The sequence below is a fragment of the Acromyrmex echinatior genome, chromosome 1, assembly GCF_024713525.1.
Source record: "Acromyrmex echinatior isolate Ae372 chromosome 1, ASM2471352v2, whole genome shotgun sequence".
Lineage (NCBI taxonomy): Eukaryota > Metazoa > Arthropoda > Insecta > Hymenoptera > Formicidae > Acromyrmex > Acromyrmex echinatior.
In genome coordinates, this window is record NC_141852.1 from 7,692,132 (window position 1) to 7,716,821 (window position 24,690).

Sequence of the window (24,690 nt, forward strand, 5' to 3'; positions counted from 1 at the left end):
AGCATTAGTATTCGGCAATCTAGCTGAGATTTCATATTGAAAGTTTGTATCATAGATGCAGAATTTTATTCTTTTCAGCTGAACTTTTTGTATAGTTCACAGTTTTTCATAGTTATAGTAATTTATGGCGATACTCGAAATAAATTGTCGTCGGAAAATGCTGAAATGTCATTGTCCATCATAAAAAATTTATTAATATTAAACTTTGATTACTAACTAAACTGTTAAAACTATATTGCAAACAATATCCTGTTCCACAGTTGATCAATTATTATCGTTACTTTTCCCTTTTTTTTAAAGAATTTTGGGGAATTTATATCGGTTAGCGGGAAAATATCAGATTGGATAATTGCTCTACCGGATATCCGGTGCGATATTCTTTTTAGATATCCGGAATTCAGTAATTTACTATCCGATGTATCTCTAATAATCACTATTAGTTGCCTACAGATACAAGTCTCTATCAAGATCGTAATCATTATAGAGGCTTCTATTGTTTTTATTATTTAAAACAATTTTATTCGTAATAATAGTTTAAGTAAGGAATGTATTGTCAAGGATGTATAAAATAAACGAGATGTCTCACCACGAATATAAATATACAACTGAATAATTATAGACGGCGACTCCAATATGGTTGGTAGTGTATGGAGTATTCCACTAAATGATTCAATGTATGGAATTCCATACACTGAATTTTATATCTGTATATTTGGTCGGAGAGAAATTTAGAAATTAGAAATTATAATTTAGAAATTTCAAACGAAAAATATCACTGCATTGCTTGAAGGATGTAATACAATTTTTATGTGACAATCCCGAGATCTTATACCAGAACAATAAAATTTATTCGCATTCTTTTAACGATTCCTACATCAACTTGTTCGAATGAAAGATCATTTTCTTGTTTAAGACATTTAAAAAGTTATTTTCGATCGACAATGAAACAAAAACGTAAATCATATTGCGACATTAAACATTTATCAAGAAATGGTCGATAAGTTAAATATGGAGGAGATTATTATTCATTAATAATTTTATTTAAAAAAAAATAAAATTAAAGTGACTACTTTTGCCATGTATTATAGAAAAGATATGTATGAGGAAATATATTCCCCCCCCCCCCCTCCATACTCCTCTTCTCTCCCTCTCTCTCTCTCTCTCTCTCTCTCTCTCTCTCTCTCCTCGGGAATTACATACACTGAAAAATTTTACTTTGCCGCCTCTGGTAATTATATCCTTAATTATGATTTAATTTAGATTCTCAGTGCTTAAATACTATTTTCGGTGTAAATTTGTATAAATACATATCCTGTTCTGCAAACTGAGCGCCGAAATTATATTCAATCTCGAAACGCAATCATAAGCTACGCGCGAACTGAATTAATTTAAAAAATTTTTTAAATTAAAAAAATGAGAAACCTATCTCTTTACTATGATTACAACTTCGACGCGGTATAAAGATTTAAATCTGTAGGCAATTAATAGTGATCATTTATTTGTGAATCTCATCTTTTGATAAGCACTCATATGTGAAGAGTAATAAAAAAATTCATTTTTTCATAATGAGTTATATTCATCTTGGAGACGATAGATTTATGGATCGAGTTTTTTTCATATAATGACTGTTTTTGATATTCATTTCTTAATTATATAATACTATTATATAATACTATTATACTATAATAATATAATATATTATATAATACCTTATACAATAAAAAAATTGTTTAATGAAAATCGATAAGGAACTCAAAAATAGTTTTATTGATCTTCCTCTTTCCTTAATATAACAAGTGATATACAAATGTCGTACTATACACGTGACCGTAGAAATTACAGCACACGATGTTAAGATAAATACATGTTTTCGATGATTTTGAATAATGGAGAGAATAATGAAGTACTTGCGAGTATTTAAGGAAAAAATAATGCCGGCGATTATTTATCAATTACAGAAGTAAAAATCAATATCTTTTATTTAAAGGATATTGACTTTAAATTACAATAATAAACATTTATATACAATATTTATTAATATAAATTATAATTTTAAACAAAAGACAAAAATAGATTCGGTATTACTCCGTGTGATGACGAATAATTTTGAATGGTAAGGATTTGTTTTTTACTTCAAAATTATAATTTATATTGCTTATATGTATGTATATGAATGCTAATTATTAAAGTTTAAATATAAAACAGAGTTTCCATTTTTGGAATAAAGACATTCATTAATTGGTAAACAATTGACAGTTTTATTTAAATCTTTCCTTAGGTGTCAGCAATTCTCTCACTTTTCTCTATGATATGTAGAGGAGAAGATGGTATTATGTTGCCAGTGTAGATATTATGGTCCCTCTTAATCTCCATCATTAAATGGTGAATTTTAGCGGTTACTTATAGAATAATCTGTTTAATAGGTCGCCGTTATACCATGAATAATAATATGCTAATATACAATAATCAGCATTTTTTTATAACGCATTTTTTTATTTTTTTATTTACTTTCAAGCATTTCATTTTTAAAGTACACAGTTTATTATTTAATTACACATATACGTATTTTTTCATTCTTCTAAAACTTGAGTGTATTATCATACGAATATATACGTATACATTTGAATTGTTCTTTGTTATTTAATTGGCTGTATACATTTCGAGTTATGCAAAGTTAGATAATGGCATTTTGCTAATGTGGCCTCCTAAGCTGTTGATTGCTGACGCCCCCCCTTTCTCTCTCTCTCTCTCTCTCTCTCTCTCTCTCTCTCTTAAGGATTTCACATTAAAATAATTATTCCACAAATCGATCGGAGCTCTGTTAATCTATAGTTTATGTTGCATGTACTATAAATTTTTAGTATTGCGTAACTACGTACTTGTATACGGAAGTAGTTATGCGTTCATTTATATAATTTGCATACATTTTGTAACACTTTACTTTTTTATTAATTTTGTGTTTGTAACCGAATGTGTTGTTTTTCTAAACAAAACTAATTTTTCAAATCAATTTTTGGACGGAAAGCCATCCCTGTTTCTCATCGAGCCATTACTGCCACATTTTTATAAATAGTGTTCTAAATATTAAATGTAAATAATTCGATCATAATTTTGAGACTAGAGTCGATTGAACAAATAACATTTTGACAAACGTATTTGTTAAGTTTTAAATTTAAATATTGATTATTAATGAAGTTATCGTATAAAATATAAATGTGATGTCGTAATAGCACCTCCTTCTCTATCAATACGCAAAGGAGAGGGCGAGTAAACAAGAGGGCGAGTGAAGGGTGATTGGGAGTCCGGGACGTCCGTCTCGGTTGAGCGACACTGAGGTCTCGCCGATTCCCCTCCTCCTAGTCGTCCTGCACCCACTATTGGCCCCACTGGCTGGCGCGTCTCACTTCTCGTAGTTCTCGTCTCGCTGCCAGTGGCTGCTAGTCGGTGGCGGGCGCTCGTAGAGTATGCGTCGTTTATCGCGCTCGAAGGCCAGTATTCTTCTTCCTCCTTTCTCGTCGTCTCTCTCCTTCGTGTACGTCATTCGCGCATTCGTATCACGACGACAGTGATCCTAGCAGCCTGACGTTACGCGACGCATCGGCACGTGCCGGCGACCCGGAGTCCGGAGATCGGCCGTGACGATTCGAATTTTTCGGAGCACACACACGACGTCACGACGTCACGACTCACGACCCCGGATCGACGCGCTCCACTCTCGCTGCTCGCATCGGTGCGTTTGTTTTGACATGTGTGTAGGCTGCCATATTGGATTACCGCATCGCTGCTGTTGCTGTCGCCGTCGTAGTCGTCGTCATCGTCGTCATCACCGCTGCGGAGCACCCGGGCGTGAGACGCGACTTTCGCGCTAAAAAAAAGGTGAGGAAGAACGACGAGAGCGTGCGCGCGCGCGACATCGGCGCGACGACGCGCCGAGGCGTCGTCCTCCGTCCTCTCTACGTGTACGCACATAAACGAAAGCGCGGCGTTTTCGGGCTCGCTCAATAACGAGCGTCGTCGTCGTCGTCGTCGTCGTCGCCGCTGCCGAAGCGCGCTTTTTTTCCTCGCGTTCCCTGCTCGGCGCGAGCGCTCGACGCGTTCGACGACATGTACGCGCGTTTAAATCGACGCCTCTCCCCAGCATCTAGCGTGTGTCACGCTAATGATGCCAGATTTTGATTCGATGTGCATCGAGACTCGATTCTTTTTCACACACTCAAGAATCCAATTTTCAGCCAATTCTGAGAAATTTTATTTATCGTCGATTCCTTTTTAGTTAGAATCGAGGAGACGATAGAGAGTTTTTGCAGTATCGTGTAACCGGTGTACATCCAGATACGGTGAACGCTAAAGTCACGTTATTTAGTGGAAAGTCGAACTGCGCATGCGCAATTTTGATTTTTCATTAAATAACGTGACTTTAACGTTCACCGTATCTGGATATACGGTATTGCAAAAATTCCCCAATGTAGTCGTCAAACGATTGAATATATAATGGATTCTTGGCTCTGTAGAGACCAATTACATTCAACATATCTCTCCGCGAGAATCCCATCTAGAAATCGAGACAGACAGCAAAAAGCTGTTCACAAACGGAAAGAAATAGCTGACAACAATTATACGATAGACGAATGAATAGGATAAAAAGAAATATCCATTTATTTTTATTTACCACGCTACATTATTCTTCCTTTGAAAGCCGTGTTTCTTCTCGTGTTTTCTTTTTTGCTCTTTGAAAACTGTATTCAGTAATAAGAGGCTCAATATAACTCTCGATTCTTTGGAATCAATTCATTTTTCTCTCTTGAATTAATTATAAAAATCATGGCCTCAAAAATGAATCGATTCTCAGGAATCGATTCATTTTTCAGAAAATGGCATCACTAGATCACGCGCTTTTTGTAGAACGAGAAGTGGAGCTGAGCGAAACTTTTCAATCGCGCGATATTCACGGCGAGACACCGAATGGAACGCAATTTACGCCAACTGCTTCTAACAGTCTTCCATGATTTTCATGCGTAGATAGATTAATTTATTACGTGCTCCAGAATTAATGGCTTTGTAAACTTCGGCTCTGAGAAAAGAATCAAAAATATGAGAAAAAGCTGTAATAAAACTGTAGACGTATAAGCACAGAGAGAGGTTTATAAAACTGAAAAGTGTATTTACAAAAGTGCATTTGTTTACATATAAACATAACAATAAACACAATAATAACATTTCCAAATTCAACAAACAAGTTGATAGTTAAAAAAAAGGATGTTAGAAGTCGGCACGATAAATAACTAAACAAATAACCGCGTTGTTTATGTGATAAAGCTCGAAATACAATTGAAAAGTACAACAGGAATATGAAATAACAGAATATGCGGTTTCTGATAGGTTGAAATCTGTTATTCGAGTGACTCAGCCGAAGATAATTATAAAATTTCATTTTAAAAGCGCTCGGAAGAATTGCGACATGGAAATGAACCGATAAGATATTTCGCAGGTAAATAGGCATTTTAAATTTTAACATTGCTGTTCGAATAGTATTCGTTTTGAAAGTATATAGTTCAATTTATATACATTTATATACATAGAACTTTCAAATTCAACAAACAAATTAACAAATTAAGTTAATTATTTTCAAAAAAGAAAGGCGTTAGGAGGCGTAATATAATGAGCAAATTGCAATACAAACACTTTAATAATTAAACGACATATGAAATTAAAGTCGCAAATTTTAATTAGCCGGATAATACAATATATAAATATGCATGTTTTTGGCTTCATCAACAACACGCAATTAATAATTAGAATAAAAATACAAAACCATCGTAAAAGATCCATATCAATTATTCGTGTGAATTGTCGTGTATTGTGCTACGATCTTATGAATGAGATAAAAAATTGATTTGAATTCTTCAAAGGAAAGAAATGTTGAGATTACCACAGTTACAACACTGTACGGAATCATCTGAAATTCAAGTCCACAGCAATATAACGTACAATGTTCAGAAGTCATCAATTAATAATAATTAATATAAATAGTCAGGTATAAGTCACAAATTAATATAAAATAAATTAACAATATCAACATCATTAGATTAAGATGATCCATATTGATCGATAAATGGGCTCACAAATAAATATTATTAAAACGATCCGTCTGTTTTACCAATTAGATGCAATATTTTTTTTAACAATTACTTATTCCTTTTTTTATAGATTTGAAAATTCTTTCCCAAAATTAAAATATATGCATTAATACGCATCTGTGAAATTGAGTTTATACTAAGAATGAAAAAAATTTTTTTAATTGAGATTTTTATTCTATTGATTGGAGGTTGCCTCCTCTTATTTGTATTTTTACGTAAAAATAAATTCTTAGTGCATAAATGAAAATAAAAGGAACAACCTACAATGGCTTTGACATATGATATCAAGGTCATGACTCCAAGCAACATTCAAAAGATTTTTAGCCATCAGTCGGACACCTTAAATAATGCATAGATATTAGATAATGCAAATGCCGACAGTACAGTAACTTTCAAACCTCTTAATTTGAAAAATGTATTTAATAAAATACTTTATTATAGCGTTTTAGAAAACTCTTGAAACAAAGTACAAAAATATGCAGTAAAAAATGGGAGATTCCATTCAAACAATTTAATGCAACCTTGATCTTAAGGATCGTCTTTTTGAGATCAACAAAGGTCATCATCTTCTTTCCTCCTTGAAACCATGAAATTTTTGTTTGAAAGATTTGAAGAAATATCTCTTTATCTTGAGATATTTGCGTGTATTAATTAAAATAGTACCATGTATATATTGTATATATACATTATACATACATTTGTTTTTACGTGACAAAACCTCGTTCAGTTCGTGCATTTTGGCTGAATCTATGAGATCCGTGTATCGAGTAGTTTCACTATAGTTTCAGATGCGTTGAAGTTCAGTGCTGCTATTTTTGATGATTACGGGTTAAGAGAGCGAGAGAAATGAATGCTCTCTTTCGCGACAGCGGTAACTGGAATTCGTTCCAATATAACCCCCTTGAAAGAGAGAGGAGAGGGGGAGTGAGAGAGAGAGAGAGAAAGAGAGAGAGAGAGAGAGAGAGAAATCGATATTTATTAAACGCTCCAAGACGTAATTCTTTCAAGCACACAGTAATTTATCAAAATTGATACATAAATTGACTAGATACAGAAGAAAATTTAATAGAGAGAGAGAGAGAGAGAGAATTGATATTTATTAAGTAATCTTCGGGGTATAATCCCTTCAAATGCACGATAATTTATAAAAGTAATACATATCTTGACTAGATACGAAAGAAGAAAATTTATGAGACAGAACGAGAGATAAGGAAGGAGAGGGAGAGGACTCGTAATACGCTCAACTTACATAACGCAATTACCTCGGTGATTTGTAATGATGATGTGAATCACACCTCTCGCTCAGATGCGAGTCGCGCGCAACGCACACATCGGCTGCGACGGATATTGACGACGTAGAAGAACAAATGATATCATTCACGAAGGCACTCTTGGTGGACAAGCTGCGTTCATTCTACGTGTATCGAACGGATTGATAATCTTGTAAGCAACTGTTTATATGTAGAAATAAAATGTTATTGTTGCATCGTGGAATTTGGAGACTCAACTGAGATTGTCCTCAACTTGATTTTTTGAATAATCAAATACGCTCGAATCTCTATCGTGTTAAGGTTTTCTCACGAACTTTCGCCGGTAGATTTAATGGTATCGATCTGATTTAATGGTATCGAGTTAAAAGGGGAAAAAAAGAGAGAAAAGAAGACGCTGGTCTAACAATAAATGCAACGATCGATTAACGTGCAAACGAGAGAACGAAAGAAACTTTTCTTCTTTCGTCATGATTTTTTTATATCGGTTTCCGCATGCAGTTAACGTTAACATATTTTTTTCCTTTATGGGGCTTATCAAACGGGTAGAAATAAAGGAAATCGTAAGCGAACAGGTTACGGTCGTGGCTTAAAATTAGACTTGGTACACACAAGCGTACGTCCGATTCATTTGCGACGGGTCGTATTCATGTTTCTTTCCCGTGGTCACTCCGTTTCACTACGGGAACAAAGGAAAGCCAACGAGCCTGAAAGCGAGACGGAGAGGAGGAAGAGAAGGAAGGAGGAAGTAGAGACATGTAGTACGTACACACAACATGCACTCGTTTCGTGCGTGTCGAAAGGGCACGGAAGGGTCGCGAAGACGCAGCTGTTCACTCGGGGTTCACACTCGGATTTTAAGTATAAATTCGTTTGCCCGCCACGTAATCTCGTAATCCCTATAATCAAGCCGTCATAAAAGGTTTCGGCGTTCACACGTTCCGCCTGGTCGTGGATGCAAAAAAGGCGAAATATCGCCAGAGTTATGTACAGAGAGAGGATGCATATCACGACATGTAATATCACGGAGAAAAATTGTGGAGTAATTTTTACCTTAAAAAACTAGTAAAAATATTACGGCTACTTTTGCCGAATTTCTGACAAACTTCACTTGCCTGAAAGTAAAAATACCGTAAGTGTAAGGTGAAAATATGTGACTGTAAATCTATCAAGTGATTATTCTTACAGTAAAATAAATCGTACTATTCTCAAGACTGTAAGCGCGAACAATTCTCGAGACTTTAAACACTTGTATTTACTACACAGTAAAGTAAATTTTGTAAGCGCTAAGGCAAAAAATACTCGTCGATAAGATTAATTCTATGTATGGTAATTAAGATTTATTTTATTTACACAATGTATAAAATACCTTGCAGTGTGACTATATATTATATAACGATCACTCATTTACCAGAAAAGTAAAGTAAATTTTACACAAGTGGACGCCTGTCCCTAAATGGGCCTGTCAATTCCATAAAATTTATTAGAATTTTAACGCATATTACATTTTTTCTCCATGATAGGGAATACATTACGTTATTTTCGTAAAAATCGATCATTATCTCATATATCACTGTTTGTCTCGCTGTTCGTAAAGATAAAATTTTAGTACTTTATTTGAATTTACTCACTGGAATTTTGAGATGTGTTCTCGACTTATTTTGTGTCAGTGTATCTCACATGCTGATCTTAACTATTGCACAAAGATTTTCTCACGAACCTTTGAAAGGTTACGTTACTATACTTAATACAGAGGAATTAATGTTTGAATTACATAAGCTGAATTAGAGAAAGTGTTATACTTCACTATCGTTTATAAATTTGGAAGCGCTTGCGATTTTTTCGTATCTCACGAAAAGTTAAGTATTTCGGTGATAAGTGATTGGAGAGAAATTGTTGAAAATGCATTTTAAAGAGAAGAGATAGATCTGTATTTTTACTTTTTAATTTTGTTTGTATGATATTTCGTTCCTAAATTACATAAAATTGAAAATTCGTATATTTCCAATATTTTTGTTTTGCTTTGAAGAGCTTTAGCTTGATGAAACATCATCGAACGAAAAATCAATGAAAAAATTGTTGCCACGATTTTTCACAATAACCAAATTTCTTATATAAAAATCTTCAGAAAATATTTTTTACAAAAAGTTCTTTATAAATCGTTTTATAAAATGTTTTTAATTTTTTTAACTTTGAAATTAAAGAGTTTATAGAAAAAAAGAAGAGAAAAAATTTTTGTTATTATGTTCTCGATTTACATACATTTCTTCAGAATTTTTTGAAGATCTTTTAACTTAACTTTTCATGAAATGTGAAAAAATAGCGAGTGAAATTATGAACGGTAGCGTATTTAGGATGAATAAACATGCAATATCTTTGTAATTTAATGAAAATGTTATGAATGGCAAGAAAGCTGCAGGAAAATACAGATTATAAAATGACTAGAAAAAGACACGATATAATTAACCAAATAGGTGCATTTACTTTATATCATGTTAATTAAACTGTTAATTTCATGTAACGAATTTTAATAGTCATTTTCAAGTAATAAATTGCCAAGTCGCGTAATAAATTGATGAGGTAAATGGGAGGAACATTTTAATTCTTTCGTACCTCCGGCTTTCCCAAAAGAGATGCGTTTAATATGAAGACGGTTTTATAGGTTTTTGAGGGTGCTCATTTTTAATTTACTATCAAAATTTAAAATCAAAATGACGAATTCAAGACCATGAAAAGCTGAATTATCGGTATATTTCAAATATGAGCTTGAATTTTATTTTTTAAATATATATTATATTGTTACGAGCGCACGCGGAATGCGTCATACAAATACACTCACACACTACTATTTAAAGTTCTCTGAATGAATTATGGATTACGTACACTTCGATTACATATATATAAACTATTATAATATTTATCATAATAAAATTGTAATCATATTTAAATAAGATTTTTAAGTTTAATATAATTAGCATCAATTCTATTTTTCGACATCTATTATTCTTCATTATCAAAAAGTTTGATTTTTTAAAAAAGTTTAGATAATTATATTTTGCTAAAAATGTTTAAATGTTTCAAAGTGTGCAAATCTTTTACATGTACGTTGAATCTTGTTTAAAACAAATCAAGATAAAATCGATAGGATTACTTGTTTAACTCTTCGTGAACCAGGTGGAAAATCAACATGGATCATATTAGAGCCTATAATCAGAGTGGCGCCATACGAGAGATGATGTCATGTTTTAGCGAAATTTTGCGAGAGAGAAAGAAATATACAGTCTCAGTCTATCCAACAGACTGTCAGTTTTAGGGTTAGATACAACAGCATTGAACGACATAGATACATTGATAAAAATAAAATTATCGAAATTATTTTAGAAATATGGTTGGATGTACAATACCGTTTTGTAACAATTCATTAAAAAAAGGATATGTTATGAAAATAATTCCGAAAGACACAAAACGCCGAATGAATTGGTTAAAGAGTATAAATGGCAAATATAAAAATTGGACACCGTCAAAAAATTCTATATGTGAGATAAAGTATAATAATTTATTCTTTATAAATAATGTATTTAAAATATTAAAAAAAAATGTAACATAAAATATACACAGATTAATTATAATATCTGAAGACATGGTAGTGTCTTGGCACTAAGTATATGTATAGTCATCACATTTACGAATTTAATTCTTTCTCTTTTTGTCGTAATCTTTTCAATTATATATCATTGCATTGTGAGTCTAAATCAAATAATATGATAATTACGATATTTAATATATAATATTTTATAAAATGGTATATACATATATAATATTTTTCTGAATTTTTGATTTCTTTTATATTATTACAGATGCATTTTGCTCCTAAAATGTGGGAACAGAGAATGGATAATAAACTAGCGCATTTAATAGCGCAAATAATGTGCAATAAATAACGTTTTGTATAAAATAATGTGCAATATTATAAAATGTACAATATTGCAATAGTACAAAATAAATGAAATTTTATAATAAATAATATATGTAAAAGTTTTATTATTTTATATACAATATTATATATATTATTATTTTATATACAATATTTATTTATTATCATTTTTTAATTTGTCACAATTTTTGAGCATTTTTTAGCATAAATTCAAAATTTAGAAAATATTGCGTTTAAAAAACTGGAGGGAATGGCTAAAACATGGCGGACCAATCACAAGTGATACCCGTATAGCGTCACTCTGATTGTAGGCTCTCTAGATCATATATCTCATATCCCATGTTATATTTTATCATAAATATACTATAATTTAGTGGATGATGCGGCAACATGCGTGCGGTACTTTTATAGAAATTCATTTTGTTAAAGTATGTCATACTCCACCTGGAGAGTTCAAAGTTATGATTTTTTTCATAGGTGGAATATATATGTCCCGGAGGGTACGAAAGAGTTAAGAAGAAGAAGATAATTCGCTAACATCATTATGGAAGGGACAATGAAGTTGCCAACAGTAGCTAGTGTTTCTTTTGAGTTTTCTAAAAGTTTCACAAAAGTCACAGATGGAGGCAACTTACATCTCGAAAGATTGTGAGGAGACAAAAAAATGTTATCCCTCTACTTTATATTATTCGCTCTCTCTGTCCGCAACAGCTGAAAGTTTTATGAGAAATGCGAGATAGGAATCTATAATGACAGATACATGATTATATAATCGTAAACATTTAACGTATTTCATATAATTCTGTAATACATCGAAAATGCACACGACAGAAAGATTGATTTTAAACGCGTTACACTTTTTATACGACGTGCGTTAAAATCGTATTCTTGGAATTATTCTCAAACATTTTACGTGCAATATCTTTGCTGAGATGATAAAACAGAAATATATACACCTATATATGTAGAATTAGCTCGAAAGAAGAAAGAATATCTACCATCGATATTTTCGTCTTTCTCGAGTGTTGCGCAAACGTCGCTCCCATAACATCCCTCTTGCAAAAGCAACATAAAAACATTGAACGTGACCCGATTTACTCGGGTTATTCATAGCGACACACAGGGTAAGTCTTCCGACGTAGTGTGTCAGACGCATATTCGTGCACGGCGTACGTGTGCCTTGACGCCTTGACTGAATAACAGATTGAGAATGACGTAAGCTCGTAAGAGATCCAAAAGAGTTAATTTTTTTTTGTCGTCGATTATCGCCTAAACGATACGCCTGCCTATGCCTTCGTTTTATCATCTTTGGACTATAAAAGATAATTGGATCTCGGCGTTATTCAGCTGGCAATGAAAGAATTACTTGAATCTTCATCAAAATTTAATGTGAAGTTACATATTTGATTTCATTAATTTAGTTTTTAAGGAAAAACCTAATTAACAGGAAATGTTGGAAATTGAAATTTCTCTCGGTTATATTAAAGTTTCTCCTCTCGTTTCTCTCTTCCTCTTCCCCTTCCCCCCCCTCTCTCTCTCTCTCTCTCTCTCTCTTTCTCTCTCGCTCTCTCTCGCTTTAACGAGAAAGATTAAGGGTTAATTTTGCTTTGCCTCAGACCACAAGCTTTGTGAATGTGTACCAACTCACTACGAAGCCGCAAGGTAGTAAACGCTCTGTTGGGGATTTTGTCTTTTAGCTATCCTAAATTCGTGCGTATGCGTGTATAATGGAAGATAAAAGAATCTATCAAAGAAACTTTTCTCAGAAATTCACCTTTTGTCTCACCACGTTTTTCAATGGAATTTGCTTAATTTTTTTGTCCGCTTGTTACGGCTCAACTCGATTAATTAGCTGATTCTACAGAATCGATCTTTTTTTACCAAATTTTCAAGAAGTAAATAGTACTCTTTTTCAGTTTGAGATGATAAAGAAATGTGAGTATTTTATTAAGCTTTTATTAGAAGTTGTTAAAAAAAAACATACATAATATTATTGAATGACAATAACAATTCCTTGATTTTTTTTAAGAGTGCTCGATCAAGTAGCCAAAAGATTTATAATTTATAAGATATGAGGTTTGAAATAACAACTCAACGTGAATATCTGAAGAAAATATATAATTTGTTTCACGCAATAATTTCTTCTGATTGGCTTTTAACTCTGTCATTTTATATTTTTAATTTATATTATTTAGAGCCCTTTATTATTTTTATTGTTTAATAATAACTAATAATACTAATATTTACAAAATATTCCATTTTTTTATATAAAGAAAATCGAGAGAAGCCAGTTATCGTATGCCATACGAGATTGATCGTTAAAATGCTTATAATTCAATCAATAGTTTTAATCTCTTTAAATCGATTTGTTTTATAGAATTATGTTTATGAATATAATATTTTATACATATAAGCACATATGGCTTTTTATTTTTCGTACAGAAACTGTAATACATAAGCGAATTACGTATTTATGATCAAAATAATTTACTTTTAATTAATATCTAAATTAATATCTAAAGGATGTAGATATATTACAACGTATATAATGTTTTGAAAAAAAAAATACTAAATTAAGAAAGTAATTGGACTCCTTATAATTGTATATAAAAAATTAAATTGCAAAAGGGGCTAATATGAAGTCAATGCTGATACGTAAAAATTCTTTCTATATTATTATTTAATAGACGGTATACAAATAATATATATTTGGATGTATTACATATATTGTATTACATATAATGTTTTGAAATTTTACATCTACTTTTTTCTAAAATCATCAAATACTGTGATAATTGGCCCTAGTCTCCTCTATTATTTTGAACTAAGTAATATACAGAGTGTCTGGAAATAATCACCAAATATTTCATGGGCAAATAGAGAGGACTAAACTGAGTCGAAAAGTTTTCTACCATTTTGCAATTTTCGCAATAGTTAACAAGATATTAATTACTAAAAATTATTGGCCAAATATTGGTCTCTTTATTAACTTTTTAGTATTGCATTTTCTTTTTTTTTACCAACATGAGAAAATACGGTATTAAAAAATTCTGAAAAAATTCTGAAAAAATTCTCAGAACTTTATAAGAAGAAAATAAATGATTTTTGTCTCTTGCAGTAAGTTTTTCTGTAAAGTTAATAGTATTTGAGTAAAAAATTATTCAAGACCAATATTTCGCAATTTTTAGTAATTAATATTAGGTGTTGGAATTAATTCGTAGCGTTTTTAATGAAAGAATGTTATTTATTTCACATGAGCATTAAAAAATACATTAATGAAAGTACTTCCCATCACTTGTAAAACGCTACGAATTAATTCCAACACCTAATATCTTAATTATTGCGAAAATGATAGAGGACTTGTCGACTCAGTTTAGTCCTCTCTATCTGCCCATGAAATATTTGGCGATTATTTCCAGACACTCTGTATATGAATATATATATATATATATATATATATATATATATATATGTATCTTGTTCTTTTTCTTTACTTTACTAAACTTTTCTTTACATAACTAAACTTTTTTAAAACAATCAATAACTGAACAACGTGCCATAAGATTATATTCTAGAAATCGAAATATATAAAAAGTTAATACATTTTAAAAATGCATTTGAAATACACTTTATTACAGTTTTACCGAGAGTTTTACTTACTAACAGTGGATTCAATTTTCTCTATTAGGAATTCTTACTTCATAATGTCTTGGCATGATCTCAATTAACTTTTCAGCACATAAAACAGATAGCGATTGCCATCTTTTGATTACATAGTACTAAAATTTTGACTGAAAAATAAAATCTCTCTGTAAAAATTTCATTTTATGATATATCATACATTTTCTCTCGCATTAATAATCTTTTAAGATGCTTCTAATTGAATTTGAAGGGAATTATTAATATTTTAGATTGATTGTGTTGGAAGTCCAAAAGTAATCGGCGCGCAATCATATTTCTCAGATAAATGCATTTAAGATACATATATATGTATTAGTTTAACATCTGACTTTAACTGTAAATGGTGCTTGTCATATTGAGTTTATGTATACTTTTATATTAAGCGAAATGTGCAACGTGAATACTGGTAATGAAAATAGGGGTAATGCTAAACTACTACTGGAAAAAAAATCGTCATTGGGGCGAAAGGGGGAAAGGGAGGGGATCACTCGAAGATCACAAGCCTCTAGCAAATTTTTTTAACGCGGTTCTGTATAGAGAGTTAATTTTGATCTATTGAGCATTTTCTGCTCCATGAAATCGATTCTTCGCCGAGCGATATCTTAGACGATTGGGTCAAATCATCGTTTTCGCTTGTGGAAAGAAATATAACCGGCAACGTTCACCGCCGCAAGAAATTTCCATGCAAATGTTTCGTGATCGATATCCTCCACCAACACCGATCGCAGCACCTTTCTCCATTCTGGTTTCCACACGCACACCGTCGCCCGTTTCTCGTCACTTTTCCCGTTGTATGTTCGTTGAGCGGGTGTTTACCCCAGAGGAACAACGAGAGCGTTTTGCCTGGCGCGCGTAGCGTACACAATGCAAATTTCCGAATCAACAATTTAAAGCCGTCTACTCTACTCGTTTAATTAAGGGTTTCGGAATTTCTTCGGCCGTTAGAAACCTCGATTTATTTCCCTCGCGGAAATAAATAGTACGACGAACTTGTTTCAAGTATACTCGATGATAACGACGTGTCTTGAATATTTTTCTCGGATCCTTCTCAGTTTTTATAATTACGTGCAAAACATGCATAATTCTTCTCTTAATTTACATGCAGACAGTTTCCGAGTCTTGCTCCGAATTATTAATATAACAAGTAATTCCTTATGGAATGATATTAACATAAGTATAATATACATTTATGTATAAAATATAGAATAAAATCTCTTTTATGCATTTCGCTTTTGAGAAAAAATAATTTTGAAAATCTCTTTCTTATATTTGAATATTTTTTGAAAAATTCTAAAGAAATTCTTAATTTGTTATAAATATATGCATTAGCGAATTTGTGGTGTGAAAATGACTTTCTACTAGTACATATAAATAAAAAATTACGGCTCCAATAGTTATACAGTTTCTTATAAAAATAAAAAAAAGTTCCGCATTTTTTATACTATTCTAAATTTTATCGATTTTATCATATATTTTTATTTATTTTTCCGTGAGGAGAATCATTCCTTCTTCAATCGAATCATCAGTTGAAGAATATTATATATTTAGGACGATGATGAGACGATATGATCAAAGCGACATGAAGATAAATATGCATTATGCATCATTGATTTTTGTCGTTGCTATTATTATGCGCCATTGAATCCTCATCTATTGTACGCAATGTGTCGTGTCTTACTACACCCAGTTTCACGTAGAATTTAATTGCTGACTAGGCGCAGCATGCGCTTGACCAATATTTGCTTGACTGTCGCACGTAATCAGTACCTGGCCTTCGGAAATATTTCCCTGACTAAAAATAGTGCTATTACGTTAAATATTATTTTAATACAATGCCTCTTTCACGATTACGAAAAAATTCCTCAGTTACATTAAGTTTTTTATTTTTAATATTGCTACTTTCAATAAATTAATGTTATAAGATGCAATATAAAGCAAAGTTTTGTAACAATAAAGGGAAGGGGGAGGGGAGGATTAGTTCGGACGAAAATCGTTATTTTACTTTTTCGAATAAAAGACGTAGGTAAATCAATTTTGAATCAATAATTTAACAAAAGTATATTATTTTCTTACATAATGGTTATACTTACTTTGCTACATATGTTGAGTATTCGGACGGGGCGCCGATAGTGGTAGGTACGTCTGTATATGTCAGATCGATTCGCAGAATTCTGTTCAACTTGTAGAACATCGGGGGATGAGGGTAGCTGGTCGTGGTAAACGAGAAAATGAATTTTTGGAGATACGATATTCACACTTACTTAAGTATAGTCTTACGAAACAGTCATCAATAAAATTCTTTCAGCGATTGTTAATAACTTTGTAAATTTTGACGATTGCTCTATCCACTGGATTTTTGGCCGCAAATAAATGTCTTCGCCGACAAGAAGAAACAGAATTGTTATTGCTATTACGTGGAATTCCTGTGCTCCGATTTCCTTCGTCATCCATTGACGTGGCAACGATCGATCGACCTTGTAGCAATCCATCTCATCGTGTCGTTAGTGGCAAGACAGTTACGCAACAATTTATGTATTGACAATTTATACATTGAGTAATAACATTTTAAAAATATCATTTTTGTAAACTAATCGCGTGTTATGATAATTTCAAACATGTAATGAGATTAATTCGGACGTAATGATAACTAGCCAATTTTTGCATGGATATGTTTATATATCACATAAGAATAAGTTTAATGCTTTTTGTTTAATGTTTATTCCTTTTAACGCGTTTCTTTCACAGCTTAGCTTGCATTTCATATCCCATTTTTTCCTTTTCCTTTTATTTTTTTTTTCTGTAATATTACTTTGTGTATAAAAACACAAATCAAGCAATTATATTTATTGATTTGTACATTTCTTCTTTTTGCATCACACATTGCATTATATCTAAGTAAAGTCGTCGCAGCTTGTATAACGCGTTTTTGTTTAACGAAAACTGACAAATGAAGCCTTTTGCAAAATGTCCCATAGTTGTGAGAGAACAAAAAGTTCTCCGCTGCTCCGCCTCCATTTTCTCGCCCAATCTCCCGTGGCTTGCCTTGGTTGTACGCGGCCGACATCTGTTCCTATTACCTTCTGTCGTTAATTGTTATTACACTTACGGCACGGTGCACGTTACTCCTAGTGACGGCCATTAAACTTCCCCATTACATTATTGCCGGTCGATGACGACAATGGTTCGTGGCTTTTTCTCGGTCGACGAGCACTTTTAACTGTGCGAACACTTACCTAGAAGCGACGATTTCCCGGTGCTAAAAGCATGATTTACATGCGCAACCTGATTAAAATGTAGCCGTGATCAAGCGGTTACGTAACCTCCATGACTCTCCCTGAAGTCGCTGCTAAACCGCTAAGGGCATTGCGTACAAATTTGGGGTATTACTGGGCATTACTTGAGAGAATTGTGTATTGTAATAAGCGGTATGAAATTATGCAATTAGAGCATTAATGAGCATTACTAAGGCATTAGTGGGCATAAAAATTGGGCATTATTTGGGCATTACTTGGGCATTATCCGGCATTAACATATAGGCATTGGTGTTCACAATTTTGGCCAGCGGTTTACCTTTCGCCGTTAACGCTTTCACAGAAATAAATGACTGACTGTGGGCAGATGCTTTCGCGTATACACAAATGTCCGCGTTAACTAAACGCGTGCGTTTATTTTTGGTAGCATCTTTGGCGGAGTGCGTCTTTCTCTCTAGATTATTATTTCTCGCATTTTTATATCCATCGATCATCTAGCGATGTAATATAGTGTATAAACATAGATAGATTTTATAATTCATATTATAGTAAACTATACACATTACACACTTAAAGAAAAGTATCTTGATATTTGTGACTGTAACTGAATGGTAAAATAATTATAGAGCTTCATTTTTATAATTATTACTCTTATAATGTTAGTAATAATAACATTGGTCAACACTATTTTTGCTTTAAAGTAAATGAAATTGTTTCTGGGTTTAATGTTACGAATATGGAAAATGTCGTATCAAGTTTTTGAGATATTCTAAAGATAATCTAAAGAAAAGCTTGGATTTGAGAAAAAAAGATTCATTCAAAGATTATGTATTAAAAATTTGTTTATTATATGATTCTATGAAGCCTTTAATAATCTAGAAAACAATCTGATTAATTTTATTTTTTTAATTTACTTAATTAATTTCATTCTGTAACAGATTTTTTCATTCATTTTCTCTTTGCATTACAGAACGATCTATTTGTGGATCAGACATGGAACCTATCACAACGATTGCGCGGCACAGTTAAGGTAAAAGATTTTTATGTTTTAGAGTATCGTACGCTTTGAATAATATAACTAATTAATAATAAGTGGAAAAATGACAACACAAAAATGCGAAAAACCTGTAATTATTGGAAGAATTTCGTTAAAAATATTGTAATATTGTATGTTATATTACAACCTCTTAAAATTAATTCTAAATTTCTTTTAATTTATTTCCTATTACTAAAAATTTTATTGACTTTGATTTCTTTAACCCCCTTATCAATGTTAATTGATTTGATTCATATTTTGCTTCGGTGGAGCTAAAATCCTTAAATATCTATTGCATAAAACGAAATTTGAAAGAGTTAAATCATTTTTGTGAAATTTTGCAAATGGAACGAATGGATGGACCAACAATGTGAAATCATTAAGTAGTTTGCTACACTTAATAATCGCAGAAGTGCAGACTTTATTTGGTCAAAGTTGATTTAAATATAATATTTTTGTGTGTATTTTTCAATTTGCATTTTATGCAAGCTGTGCGCTGATTATTTTTTTAAATATAATTTATTGTCTACATTAGAGATTCATTTTTTTTTATTTTGATTATTTTCCTAACATGTATATTTTTATATTCAAAACGCTTTTTAGGTTTTCATCAGTATTTTTATGTTCACTTGACTTCAAATGATATCGATCAAACTAAATAATTTCAATGGATAATGTCTTCAAATTTGATGGACATAACTAAGTACTTTGCTTAGCTGCCCCCCCCCTCCTGCCTTAACCAAATCTTAATGAATAAATTGTATAATAATGTGCTATTTATGCGCTCTCAAAATCCGCAAAAACTGTTTGCGCTTATTTTGTTTAGTTAAAAAAAAAATTTTTTTGTGGGGAAGCTGAGTAGGCTGTCAGTCAGCCTTTCCCCCCCCTCCATGTGTCAATAATAACATCCATTTGAAAAATCAAATACAAAGGATTAATGCGCTTTTATATTCACATAGTTTCAATTTTTGCGCTGAATCCCTTATAAGGCACTTTCCTTTTGGAGCAAACAGTCATATTTATCCCTAAGTCGTTTAAAATTGCAAAATTACGCTATCTAACTATGCAAAATATATCTTCGATTTATGCGCTACTATTTCCAAGCAATTTTGATTTTTGCGCTGCAATTGTAGTGATCGTCTCATCTTTGTTTAACATGACAAACAACAAGGATGTAATGATCCATTGTGTCAAATCGTGTCATCTGTGTCGCTTGTTGGAAGGCATACTATGTGAATATGAAAGCGCACAAATAGCGCATTAATCCTGCATATTTGATTTTCCAAATCGCTATTAACATGTGGAGGGATTGACGGTCTACTCAGTCCTTCACAAAAAAATTTTTTTTAACTAAACGAAATGAGCGCAAAAAATTTTTTGCGAATTTTGAGAGCGCATAAATAGAATATTATTATATAATTTATTCATTAAGATTTGGTTAATTGGGGGGGGGGATGGGCAGCTAGGCAGACGTTAATATTGATGTGATTTGCGTCTTAAAGGAAAGCATCTTAAAGCATTGTAAAAAATTCATTTGAAAAAAGTATTGTTTCAGCCAGAATTCGAATCCTCTCTATATTCTATGACGTACGTCCTTATCAGTTCGATCACTGAGGCATGTAGTCATATTTATCACAATAACTATGTTGGAAAAATGTGTTTTTCAGGTGACGTAAATAAACAAAAATAATAGTGCAGTGCAAGTGAAAAATCGATATAATAACAAAAATAAGCAAAGAAGTGACGGACTTAATTCTATTTTAGCGTCGATCTTTACATTTAATACTATTTTTGCGTAAATTTTTACAATTTTCACAATAACTAATTAATTTGTATTTGCATTTATTTTGATCATACGATTTCTCCAACTCTTGCTTGATTTTTTTACGTGACAATATTATTATAGATAAAATTGTTACTCCAAGTACGTTTAAATGTCAACAAGAGGTTGAACTAGGTAAGTGTAACCTACACACGTTATGATTTGCGTGAATGCGTTAATTGCGGGTCATTGGGTCAAACTAATGACCGGTTCACACGTTTCCACCTGTGCACCATATTGCGCTTCGAGAAACGATTTCTCAATGCGCTCTAGTTACAGAGCCAGTGAGTAACCATATTGCGAGCGTCGGTTATTATTAGTTCTGAACTTGGCGAAGTTAAGAAAAGAAAGTTAATATAATAAAAAATAAAAATAGTGGAAAATGTAATTGAGCTCATAAATATAAAAAATTATAATAACCGTTTATGGGCAGAATCATTTGCGTTTTGAGATGAATTGAAGATCCATATATATAATATAATAATGTTAAAAATCTCTTTCGTTTTTATTAACATGATTAAGTTACATGGATTCAAGGAATAAAACGCTGACCAAAATTGTGCACAGATTTGGGACATTACTAGGTATTATTTAAGAGAATTATTTATTATAATAAAGCATATATATTATAAAGTTATGCATTACTAGAGCATTAATTATTAGAATATTAATGGACATAAAAATTGGGTATCATTTCATGAGCATTACTTGGGTAGTAGACATTGGTGTATATAATTTTGGTCAGCGGTTTACAAATGGTTCTACTCATGATTGGTTGATCCTTCTTAGACATACAAGGACTCAAATTTTAACTTTTTATATGTAGAATTCTACACGATGGTTTTTAAAATTAAAAATAAAAAATGGCGATTATTTTTGGAACAAACTTCAATTACCAAAGCACAAAAGGTTAAAAATTTTTTCTGTTTCTATGGATTAAGATTTTTGGAGTTGCTAAATACGAATTCACAGTAGTGGCCAAATTTTTGGTCAATTTCTAAATTATATTTTTTGCACAAGGTTTAAAAAACGGGAGATTTTGGGTCGTTTATCATGAATTTTTAGTTATCGGAGTGAGATTCGAGTATTGAATCCAATATGACGAGTGGAATATGATCAATACGTCTCTAAAATCTTCAAATTGTAATATTTTTGGATGTCAATGAGTAGATACTGGTTTTTTGGATTTTTAATTATGCGAATTACTATAGTTATTTTTCAAAATTTAAGATGCATCTCATCATTCTGTGTTAAGTTGCAGTTATCAAAGAATTATTAGTTTACGAGATATTTTATCACAATTAAACATTAACTTGGTTTATTTCGAACAATTAAAATTGTTCTATAAATTACATACAGTTTATTAACTTACTCTAATACAAATGACTTGCTTAGTCTTCATTAGTGTTAAACTATAAATTATAATTCTTTAATCCCCCTTTTTAATAATAACGCACATGATACGAAATGAATCGCTATTATATTGGGTGGATCCATATATTCGTTCGGTTTTTGAAGGTAAAATGAAACAAGTTTTTTTCATACAAAGAATGAATTTTAATCAATGATATGATTCTCCGTTTTTGCACTACTAACAAAAACCGAACGAATATATGGATCCACCCAATATTTACATATTTTTAGTGATAATTGTTTGTAACACTTTACGTAGTTCATCTGTTCTATATAGGGAATGATGACTAATTGGGAGAATAAATTTAGGCATAGATGTTAAAAATATAAAGTTACAATCTACAGAGTTATGTGAGTGTATAATGAAAACAAATATTTTCAAAAATATTTTATAGTATAAAAACAGGGATCGCGATCTTCTTTCGATCACTTCCAACGATTAGAACCAAGAACATTTGTGAATGATGGTTACGGGAAATCATTGAAAGAAAGTTCGCGATCATCCTCTCGTACGATGCGCTATCGTACGAGAAAACAATATTTCATAACAGATAAGACGAACGATGCTGCAATGATGCTATCCGCAATTCACAGAGAACCTGACATTTTCGCGCGTGGTAATTGCTTTTTTTCTCTTGTGCTCCTTCTTTCCTTTACCGGCGCTTTCGACGTATCGTGGGAAAAATATATCGATCATAGCTGACGCGGATGCAATCGTGCGTGTCTACAACACTGAATGGTAACACGACCATCGCTTCTCGGAAATATTGCTGCCAGCTCAAAGAAATTTATTATATATTTATCCTTCTCTTGAATCAATACGAAAAATTTAATTTTGCACGAGGCCGAATCATCTCGTAAAAAGATTTGTAATTTTTGTAAATTATTCAGTTTATCGCAGAAATAAATGGACTGTTTAGATAAAATTCGGACAGTGAGTTTGGACCGAATTTTATATCTGAAGATTAATTTCGATTGTATTTTTTCTGTAAGATTTCGTACGTTACACCGCAAGTCTCGGATGAAAAAAAACTTAATGCACTTAAAATTAGTCGCACGTGGAAAGAAGAAAGTTTCGTATAATGTTTATGTGTTCTTTCGAGAAAAGTTTATGCCATACGTAATCATTTTTCTCGGGAAAATGATGCTCAGCTCTCGTTGCATCTCGCGACAATAGAACAGTTATGCGTCCTTGATTTTCGAGATTATTAACTTTGGAGAAGTCGTTGCAAAAATATTTTTACGCTCATTAAGTAGCTACAAAATGAAAAAAAAAACGACGACCGTACTTTCTATTTTAATTTTATTTCGTGCGTGCAATATCACGCATACCGTAATCTATTTTTCATAGACTTTCCATTATTTTGAAACGAAACATGTCTCGCGTAGGATTTACTTTTCAGATGCATTGAAATGGGAATCTCCTGTAAATATTTCTAACATGTTTATATTGTATGGAGAAGTGCCTTATCCAAAAGCGCACGTCGTTTGTGGCAAGCATGCATTCATACTAGGAAGGAAGTTTATATTATATAGCATCTAATATGTCCCGAGAATATTGATTCATGAAAAATAAATTTAGTTATTACAGTGAATAGTGCGACGTGCAGTGATGAATTTAAAAAAGGCTGTATGTGTGTATTTTTTGGTCAAAAATAAAGAAAAGAGTTTATATAAAATGTATATGAATATTTCGATAAGATTTCTTTATTAAAATTATTAGAAGATCGTAGTTCTAAATCGGAAAGAAAATAGAGATTAGAAAATTTTCAAATTTTTCAAGTTATCAATTCATGTAATATGACATATCATTTTACATGCTTTCTAATGCATTGATTTAATGAATAGTCAAATTATAAAAATTTTTTAAATTACACAAGGCATAATATTCACAATATAAAAATGAGATATATTGTATCAAACTTAATTTTATTATTAGGTGTTGGAATTAATTCGTAGCGTTTTACAAGTGATGGGAAGTACTTTCATTAATGTATTTTTTAATGCTCATGTGAAATAAATAACATTCTTTCATTAAAAACGCTACGAATTAATTCCAACACCTAATATATTCTTTAGTAAAAGCAAATACATGCAAAATGTTCTTACAGTTTTATATAATCAAGTTTACGTTATAATGTTACGTAA

At 31.8% G+C, this 24,690-nt stretch overlaps 1 protein-coding gene and 1 long non-coding RNA gene across 10 annotated transcripts in view; one reads left to right on the forward strand and one right to left on the reverse strand.

Annotated features, from left to right (window-relative positions):
- Window positions 1-3,446: 3,446 nt before the first annotated feature.
- LOC105153261 (uncharacterized) overlaps window positions 3,447-24,690 on the forward strand; it is a 177,108-nt gene continuing 155,864 nt past the window's right edge. For all 9 annotated transcript variants that reach the window (XR_015544707.1, XR_015544710.1, XM_087405007.1 and 6 more), the window contains exons 1-2: window positions 3,447-3,876; window positions 19,242-19,301. The gene's annotated coding sequence lies outside the window, so the exon portion shown is untranslated. The remainder of the gene's footprint in view (window positions 3,877-19,241; window positions 19,302-24,690) is intronic.
- LOC147910917 (uncharacterized) lies at window positions 19,846-24,473 on the reverse strand. Its single transcript, XR_015544739.1, has 2 exons — window positions 22,753-24,473; window positions 19,846-22,567 (listed from the first exon to the last, which is right to left on the reverse strand). It is a non-coding gene; the product is annotated as an uncharacterized LOC147910917 (long non-coding RNA).